The 9,283-nt window shown below is 38.0% G+C and overlaps 1 long non-coding RNA gene across 1 annotated transcript; it reads left to right on the plus strand.

Annotated features, from left to right (window-relative positions):
• The first annotated feature begins 2,041 nt into the window (after nucleotides 1-2,041).
• Nucleotides 2,042-9,076, plus strand: LOC108306209. Its single transcript, XR_001826053.2, has 3 exons — nucleotides 2,042-2,240; nucleotides 8,844-8,911; nucleotides 8,947-9,076. It is a non-coding gene; the product is annotated as an uncharacterized LOC108306209 (long non-coding RNA).
• The last annotated feature ends 207 nt before the right edge of the window (nucleotides 9,077-9,283 follow it).

A 9,283-nucleotide genomic window follows, 5' to 3' on the forward strand; every position in this document is an offset into this window, starting at 1 on the left:
AAACTAAAGAGCTTCTGCACAGCAAAAGAAGCTATCATGAGAGTGAACAGGCAACCTACAGAATGGGAGAAAATTTTTGCAATCTGCTCATCTGATAAAGGGCTAATATCCAGAATCTACAAAGGTCTTTTAAACAAATTTAGAAGAAAAAAACAAATCACCCTATCAAAAAGGGGGCAAAGGATCTGAACAGACACTTCTCTAAAGGAGACATTTATGCAGCCAACAAACATATGATAAAAAGCTCATCATCATTGATCATTAGAAAAATGCAAATCAAAACCACAATGAGATACCACCTCATGCCAGTTAGAATGGCGATGATTAAAAAGTCAGGAGACAACAGATGCCGGAGAGGATGTGGAGAAATAGGAATGCTTTTACATTGTTGGTGGGAGCATAAAATAGATCAACCATTATGGAACACAGTGTGGTGATTCCTCAAGGATCTAGAACTAGAAATACCATTTGACCTAGCAATCCCATTACTGGGTATACACCCAAAGGATTATAAATCATTCTATTATAAAGACATATGCACACGTATGTTTATTGCGACACCGTTCACAATAGCAAAGACTTTGAACCAACCCAAATGTCCATCAGTGATAGACTAGATCAAGAAAATGTGACGCATATACACCATGGAATACTATGATGCCATAAAAAGATGAGTTCATGTCTTTTGCAGGGACATGGATGAAGCTGGAAACCATCATTCTCAGCAAACTAACAAAAGAACAGAAAACCAAACACAGCATGTTCTCACTCATAAGTGGGTGTTGAACAATGAGAACACATGGACACAGGGAGGGGAACATCACACACAGAGGCCTGTTTGGGGGTGGGAGGCTAGGGGAAGGCTAGCATTAGGAGACATACCTAATGTAGATGATGGGGTGATGGATGCAGCAAACCACCATGGCACGTATATAAGTATGTGATAAGCCTGCACGCTCGGCACATGTACCCCAGAACTTAAAGTATAATTCAAAAAAGGAAGGGAGGAAGGGAGGGAGGAAGGGAAGGAAGGAAGGAGGAAAGAAAGGAAAGGAGGAAGGAAAGAAAGGAGGGAGGGAGAGAAGGAGGGAGGGAGGGAGGGAAAGAGAGAGAGCGACCGACCGACCGACCGACCGACCTGGTTTTGACATCATGTAAGAGCAATATCTGGGAGGTGGGTGCTGCCTAAGTGTTGCGGCAGTGTTATAAAGTTGAGTGCCAGCAATGTATTTGGAAGGTGAGCCCAGGGAATACTGGTAAGAGAGTGGGGAAAGAAGATTGAGAAGTAAAGGAAGACAATAAAAATGTACTTTTAGGCATGTTGATACTGTGGGCAACTGGGGCTCAATCCCAGATAAGAAACTTGGTGAGACACTGTAGGACAGGTTTCAGAGTCATTCCCTCTGAGAGGTGAGGAGCCTGGAGAAGTTATTCATCAGCTCCCCAGGTATCATTGATTTATAGCTGTTTTCAGGGGCATTAACTCTCTGACACTCCTTCCCTGCCCTGCTTTGTGCCTGGGCCTGTCCTCAAAGCCAGATAAAAGCTCTCAGAGAGGTAGTTTTCTAGGCAAGTACCAACTTCTGCTTCAATGGTCATCCATGCCTATATTTTAAAAATGTGTTGGCTGGTAAATTGTTTTCATTTAAGAAAATTTAAGATGGGTTTATATCACTTTTAACCAAATGAATTCTTACTGATATAGCAGACATATTACCTACCTATATATAATATAAATAGTGATATATGGTCACTACACATCACTATAAACTTATTGTGGGAAATAACAAGGTAAACAAGATGCAATGCCTATGTTAACAGTAATGATTAACATGATTAATACTAGTTACTGCTTATTAATAATTCTTCTTTGAATTTAGTGACCACCTGCTATATAACAGACCCTATGCTAATAATTTACATGGTTCCCAAACCAGTTACATTTATTAAGCCCTAATTTGAGCCAGGATTTCTAATTGTATTGTTTTGTTTAATCATCATAACCTGTGAGTTAGTTATTGTTATCCTTTTTCTGTTCTCTCTGCAAAGGAAACCAAAGCGTATACAGATTAAGAACTTGCAAGGTCACAAGTAAGTGGCAGAGCTGTGATTCAAACCATCACCACTAGAGATGACAACTGAAGCGGAGAAAAATTAAGCGGTTTGCTCAAGATCACATAACCAGAGATTTTAAGTCATAGGGATGAAGTTGTAGGGTATTGACTACTGGAGAAATATTGGTAGGCAAAATAATACACTCCCCACACCTCACAATGATGTTCTCCTCTCCTCTTCCCCCTCCCATCATCCTCTTCCTCCTCCCTTCCCCCTTTCCCCTCTCTCCTCTCTCCTTTCCTTTCTCCCCTCCTCATCTCCCCTTTCTTTTCTTTTTATGTTTTTCTTTTGAGATGGAGTCTTGCTCCAGTGCCCTGGCTGGAGTGCAGTGGCATGATCTCGGCTCACTGCAACCTCTGCCTCCTGGATTCAAGCAATTCCACCCCCTGCAACTCAGCCTCTTAAGTAGCTGGAATTACAGGTGCACACCACCATGCCTGGCTAATTTTTGTATTTTTAGTAAAGATGGTGTTTGCCATCTTGGCCAGGCTGGTCTCGAACTCCTGACCTCAAGTGATCTGCCCACCTTGGCCTCGCAAAGTGCTGGGATTACAGGTGTGAGCCATCATGCCTGGCCAGATATGCTCATATCTAATCCCAGAAACCTGTGGATTTGTTGTGTTACTTGAGAAGGGACAAAGTAAGTTTGCCGATCAGCTGACTTGAGATGGGGGGTGTTACTCTGTATTAGCAGGGTGGATGCAGTGTATACACAAGTTTCCTTATAAGTGAAAGAGGGAGGCAGGAGAGTCAGTTTTTTTGAAGATTTGAAGATGATACCCTGCCAACTCTGCCAACTCTGCCAACTCTGCAGATAGAGGAAGAGGCATGGGCCAAGGAATACAGATGGCGTCTATAAACTACAAAAGACAAGGAAACATTTTTCTCCAGGGCCTCCTGAAAGAAAATACTTTCTAACACCTTGTCTTTGTATCACTGAGATCATTTTGAATTTATGACTTCCAGAACTGTAATTATAAATTTGGGTTGTTTCAAGACACGAAGGTTGTAATGATTGGTTACAGCACCAATAGGAAACGAATATATTGAAACTATTACAAGAGGTCTGTCTGCAGAATTAGCCACTCTCAAGGTTCCAGAAAGAACTGTGATGTTGAGATGAGATCACTTAGAAGGGTTCTACATCACCACTCAGGTGCTGATGGGCTATTGCCTAAATGTACCATGGAGAGGAAGGAAGATACAGGAAAATTTCCAGTTAGAGGCAGGACTGCTTTAAGATGTTCTTCTATCTGGGTGAAAGCCTATCCCAATAAGCTCTGCCCTATTCTTGGGTGAGGACTTTTCTGGGGCTGTTTTTACTCCTAATAATATAAAAAAATGCTTTTTGACAAATCACTGGATACATCTTATTTTTTCATACGCTTTTGGTGAATCTTAGAATTTTATTTTCCTTAGCCATAGAGTACAATAAAAATAAAAATAAATCTCATATGTTCTATTAAAACTTAGCTCCTTTGCTTTTGGAAACTAATATTATTCTTTAGTTTAAGCAGAAGAGCAAATAATATAATTATTCTACAAATCTGGAAGAAAATACAAATGATCACTTTTATTGTTTGAACAAGTTGAACTATCTGTGTATAGGGAGATTAAACTTTTCTTTGAAGAAAACATACATATAAATTGTGTATGTAATCCATCTATATATTGGTGTATTTTAAAGTATTTGCTTTAATTGGCATATTGACTTGAGTAATTACCTATTTGAGGAAGAGTTTTGAATTGTGATGATTTTGTCATTTCCAAAGTATAAGAATCATTTTTAGTTATAAGTCATACAATAACAAAATTTTCCTGTAGTGCTGATGGCTTATACTCTTGAAAGCTAATTCAGTTTCTGATGGAAGAGGTTGGTAGGGAGTTAGGTTTGATCTGATGGGACAGCTATATAAAAATCATGGATATCTCCAAAGAATTTTTCTGAAAATCAAGGCCATTTTTATTTTAAAGTCCAGGGTACATATATAGGACGTGCAGGTTTGTTACATAAATGTGTGTGTCATGGTGGTTTGCTGCACCTATCAACCCATCACCTAGGTATTAAGCCTCACATGTATCAGCTATTTTTCCTGATGCTTTCCCCCTACCCTAACCTCCCCAACAGGCCCCAGTGTGTGTTGTTCCCCTTCTGTGTTCATGCCTTCTCATTGTTCAGCTCCCACTTATAAGTGAGAAGATGTTTGCTTTCTGTTCCTGCATTACTTTTGGAATAATGGCTTCCAGGTTCATCCATGTCTTTGTAAAGCACATAATCTCATTCCTTTTCATGGCTGCATAGTATTCCATGGTGTATATGTGCCACATTTTCCTTGTCCAGACTATCATTCATGGGCATTTGGGTTGGTTCCAGGTCCTTGCTATCGTAAACAGTGCCACTATGAACATACGTGTGCATGTATCTTTATAATAGAATGATTTCTATTCCTTTGAGTATATACCAGTAATGGGATTGCTGGGTCAAATGGTATTTCCAATTCTAAATCTTTGAGGAATTGCCATAGTGTCTTTTACAATGATTGAACTGATTTATATCCACACCAACAGTGTAAAAGTGTTCCTGTTTCTCCACAACCTTACCAACATCTGCTGTTTCCTTACTTTTTAATAATTGCCATTTTGTCTGGCATGAGATGGCATCTCATTTGATTTTGCTTTGGATTTCTCTGATGATTAGTGATGTCAAGCTTTTATTCATATGTTTGTTGGTCACATAAATGTCTTCTTTTGAGAAGTATCTGCTCATGTCCTTTGCCCACTTTTTAATGGTTTTTTATTGGTAAATTTGCTTAAGTTCCTTGTAGATTCTGGATATTAGACCATTGTCCATTGTCAGATGGATAGATTGCAAAAAATTTTTCCCATTCTGTAGATTGTTCACTCTGAGAATAGTTTCTTTTGCTGTGCAGAAGCTCTTTAGTTTAATTAGATCCCATTTGTCAATTTTTGCTTTTGTTGCAATTGCTTTTGGTGATTTCATAATAAAATCTTTGCCTGTGCCTATGTTCTGAATGGTATTACCTAGATTTTCTTCTAGGGTTTTTATATTTTTGGGTTTTACATTTAAGCCTTTAATTTTCTTGAGTAAATTTTTGTGTAAGGTGTAAGGAAGGGGTCCAGTTTCAATTTTCTACATATGCCCAGCACCATTTGTTAAATAGGGTATCCTTTCCCCAGTGCTTGGTTCTGTCAGCTTTGTCAAGATCAGATGGTTGTAGATGTGCAGTTTTATTTCTGAGTTCTCCGTTCTGTTCCATTGGTGTACATACCTGTTTTTGTTCCAGTACTATGCTGTTCTGGTTACTGTAGCCTTTGAAAATCAAGGTAGTTATCTGGCTGCTTTGTCTTAATATTACAGCCAGGTCTCATCAAGACAATGGGTACCTTTTTACTAAGTAAATAAAGTTTTTCTTTGCTCATGCTGATCAGCACAGAGTGGAATGGGAAGTGAGGACTGGAAAAAGAGACTTCAGGATAGACAATCCATCCAAATTCAACTTGATTGGGCAAACTAATTAAAAATACATGTTTTAAATCTACAGTAAACATTTCTCCAGAAATGAGTTGTCTTGGACTCACCTGCTTCTAAAAGTCCAATATAAACAGTAGTACTTGACCACATTCCTCCTCTACTCATAAGTTAACTGTTAATAACATTCCCCAGAAACAGATTTTCCCCACCCCCTGCATTTTCACATTCCAGGCTATTTCAAGTGAGAATGCAATTGAAATTCAAATGTTATTTTGTTATGAATATTTTTAGATTTTTTGTGTATATTTATTAAATCACAAGACTGCTATTTTCCTTGATGGGCAGACGACTATTTTGTTGTTTACTGTTTGGTTTTTAGTTTTGGGGGTAGCGACATTTTAAATTAAAGCAATTTGGCTTCCTGTACCTCTCATTCCACTGCTATTTCATTTTCTAATAGAAATGTTTGTTTTTAAAGCCTCTAAATGCATACTGATGATGGCTTTTGTGAGCTATTACTTGATGGGGGCAAAAATATTTCAAACTTTGGAGACAGACATCTCATGAAGTGCTGAAAAATTTCATTTGAGCGGCCAAAGCACCTTTAATGGCAAACTATCCCTACATAACTGTAGAAGTTGAAATCTTTTTATAGGTAAGGGATGAAGGGGCTTTGTTTTTGGAGTTTTAAATTTGGAGTTTTAATTATCTACAGTGCTGTAGATAAAACATTTTATAGATTGGCCTCCTATGTATTTTCCTAAACACATATAAATAATAGCACCAGTTTTTCTTTCATCTGGTCAGAATGAATGAAAGATAAATCCCAACAGCGGCAGGAGACAGAAAGACAATAAATAGCAAGCCAATGCAAAGGAGTAAGATAGTTACAGGTGAGGGGAAAATTGCAGACAAGGGCATATCTCTAAAAATATTTTTGAGGGCCAGGAGAGAAGTCTTAATTTTAGTTTAATTTAGTTTTTTAAAATAAATGTTTCAAATGATGCCAATCATTTAAATTTTTTAAAGTAACATGGAACCTTATCTACACGAACCATAGCTCCTTCATCCTGCAAATCCAGACCCTGATTTTATTTTTGAGATCGCAACGCAATAACATATGCAGCATCTCCCTTATTTGCCTCTTCCATAACAAATTCTGTACACCTTTTGTCTCTTCCATAACAAATTCTGTACACCTTTTGTCTCTTCCATAACAAATTCTGTACACCTTTTGCCTCTTCCATAACAAATTCTATGCACCTTTTGTCTCTTCCATAACAAATTCTGCGCACCTTTTTTCTTCAGTGGGTGGACTCGGCAGTGGTGTTTCTACCTAGTTTCCCAAGATACTGGGATAAGTGGCAAAGCCAGACTAGCCAGACGCCCCAGGACTCTTGATAGAATGTCCACAGGTCTCTCTGGAATTCAGCTAGAACTTGTCAAAAACGAAAAGTTACCATAGGTCTCCACTGAACTTCAGACAATTCTAGCGTATTTTGTTATTAACTAAGAACCATTAGGGTTTACAAAAACATCCAGCATAGTTTAAGGTAGTGGCTGTGAAAGACCCTCAGGAGGTTCCTGGGAAACACCACTTTAGACTGTCGGAGACCTCTGGCACTCCCATGGAATTTTCCTTCTCCTGGGAACATAAGAGTTTAATAACTATTATTTCCAAGAGTGGCATGTTCAGATATATTTTCCCTTACTAAAAATAGGCTGCATGTCCTCAGTTACGGAGGAGAATGTGATTAATGCCTCCAACTTTCCAGGAAAATGATCCTATTTGTTTAGGAAAATGATCTCCTTTGCTTGTAATAGCTCAGTTAAAGAATTGGGAGAGGCTTGGATTCCAGGGGCCTACAAAAGGTAAGTTTTGGGACTCGGTATGTCCATGACATGTGGTTTGTGCCCTGAGGAAAGTAACACAGAGATCTGACTCCTGCAGAGCCTAGTGATGCTCCAGAGGCCTGGATGAATGGTGGGCATGCATTTTGTCATCAGCTGCCCTGTCCCAGTGAGCCACTCCAGCTGTGAGCCAGGGCAGTTGAAGGATCCTAGCCTCAGGCAGTTAGGCAGCAGCCAATGGTCCTGTTTAATAGAGAATTAAGGGAGGTGAAACCATTTGACCACTCTCTCTGATGTTCTGTGATTTTTATCTTATAACAGAATTAAAATACCAGCTATCCTAAGGAATGGACATAGCCTTTAATACCTGAAAATAGTCAATAAGCCTGTTTTTCTTTTATTCTTAAAACAAATTATTTTCTCTTAACCAAATGTGAATTAAGGCAAACTGCAAATTTATATGAGTTTAGACCTGACTTCAAATGTCCATAAGCTTCTCATTTGTTGAAATGGCTTTAACATTGCCAGGCTGTCTAAAATATGATCACAGCACCCAGGGAGATTTTGTGCAAATCTCATAAATGATTGTGAGACTTTGGCACAGCATTCTTCTTTCTTTTTCTTTATTTGTGATGTTGCATTCTTTTTTTCTTTTTATATCATTGAAAATAAAAATTGAACCCAAGGGCGATGAGCACAGAAGGGATACATTTCTTTACATCATCATTCTGTGTGTGTGTGTGTGTGTGTGTGTGTGTGTAATATGTTTTGACAAAAGCAACCCCAAATACACAATTTAGAGAAACCAGACTTTGTTAAATTTTGTGCTGTGCCTGAAGCAGCAAATATCAATATGTGTAAATTAAAATTAGATGCAGTAATAGAAATTGGCTCATCCAACAGTAACAGAAAGGATTATTCAAGCTTCACTATGTGCTAAATAGCAAATTTTTTCATTTTTCTTTTTTCCATAAATAGGTGTTGTGAATGGTTATAGCTGAACCCACAAAAAAAGCCTTTTTAAAATTCAGCAATGTATTATGATCAGTTTTCCATATCATTGAATACACTTTCATACTGCAATTCTTAAAGATTAGAAAGTATTTTGTTATTTCATTTTACTCAGTAAATTCCTTGTTATGTTAGACACTTTTTCACTCACAAATAATGCTTCAGTGATATGCCTGCGTTCTTCTCACTTTTCTGGTCATTTCCTTAGGAGAAATTTCTGAATGTAAAGTGACTGGATCACACGTTTTTCTCTCGCACGCTGTGTGTGCTGCTGGGGCTGTTATAACAAAATATTACCCACACCTATGCACCAAAAGCACGTGTTTCAAGGAGTATTGAGCAGATATTAAATTTGTCTCTTGTCGTCCATCAGGTTACAGGTCAATTGCTCCCAGGACTCTTACTGGTCAGATACTCTGTATTTTCTATGCTTTATTGGGGGTCCCTCAAACTATCATATTCTCAAATTTTGTCAGGAAGGCAGGGTCACCGCCATTTTCAGGACTTTGGAAATACCTTCAGAATATGGGAATGGGAGTAATGTTTACTAAATATTTTTTGTTTTCTTACATATACTTGGGTTCACAACCTTACTTAAAATATGTACACAACACCTAATAAATTCTTGCTAAATACATAATAAAAAGTATATATATATATGTGTGTATATAAGTATGCATATGTGTAGGTATATCTGTGGCCCTCTCAATATATATTTGGTGTTCTGTTTATTACTCCACTGTATGTATACCTCTCTGGTATCCAAAACACAGGCTTATATGTAAAACATACGTAACAACTGACTTACTGAAA

The sequence above is a fragment of the Cebus imitator genome, unplaced genomic scaffold, assembly GCF_001604975.1.
Source record: "Cebus imitator isolate Cc_AM_T3 unplaced genomic scaffold, Cebus_imitator-1.0 Scaffold70, whole genome shotgun sequence".
In the NCBI taxonomy this organism is placed as follows: Eukaryota; Metazoa; Chordata; class Mammalia; order Primates; family Cebidae; genus Cebus; species Cebus imitator.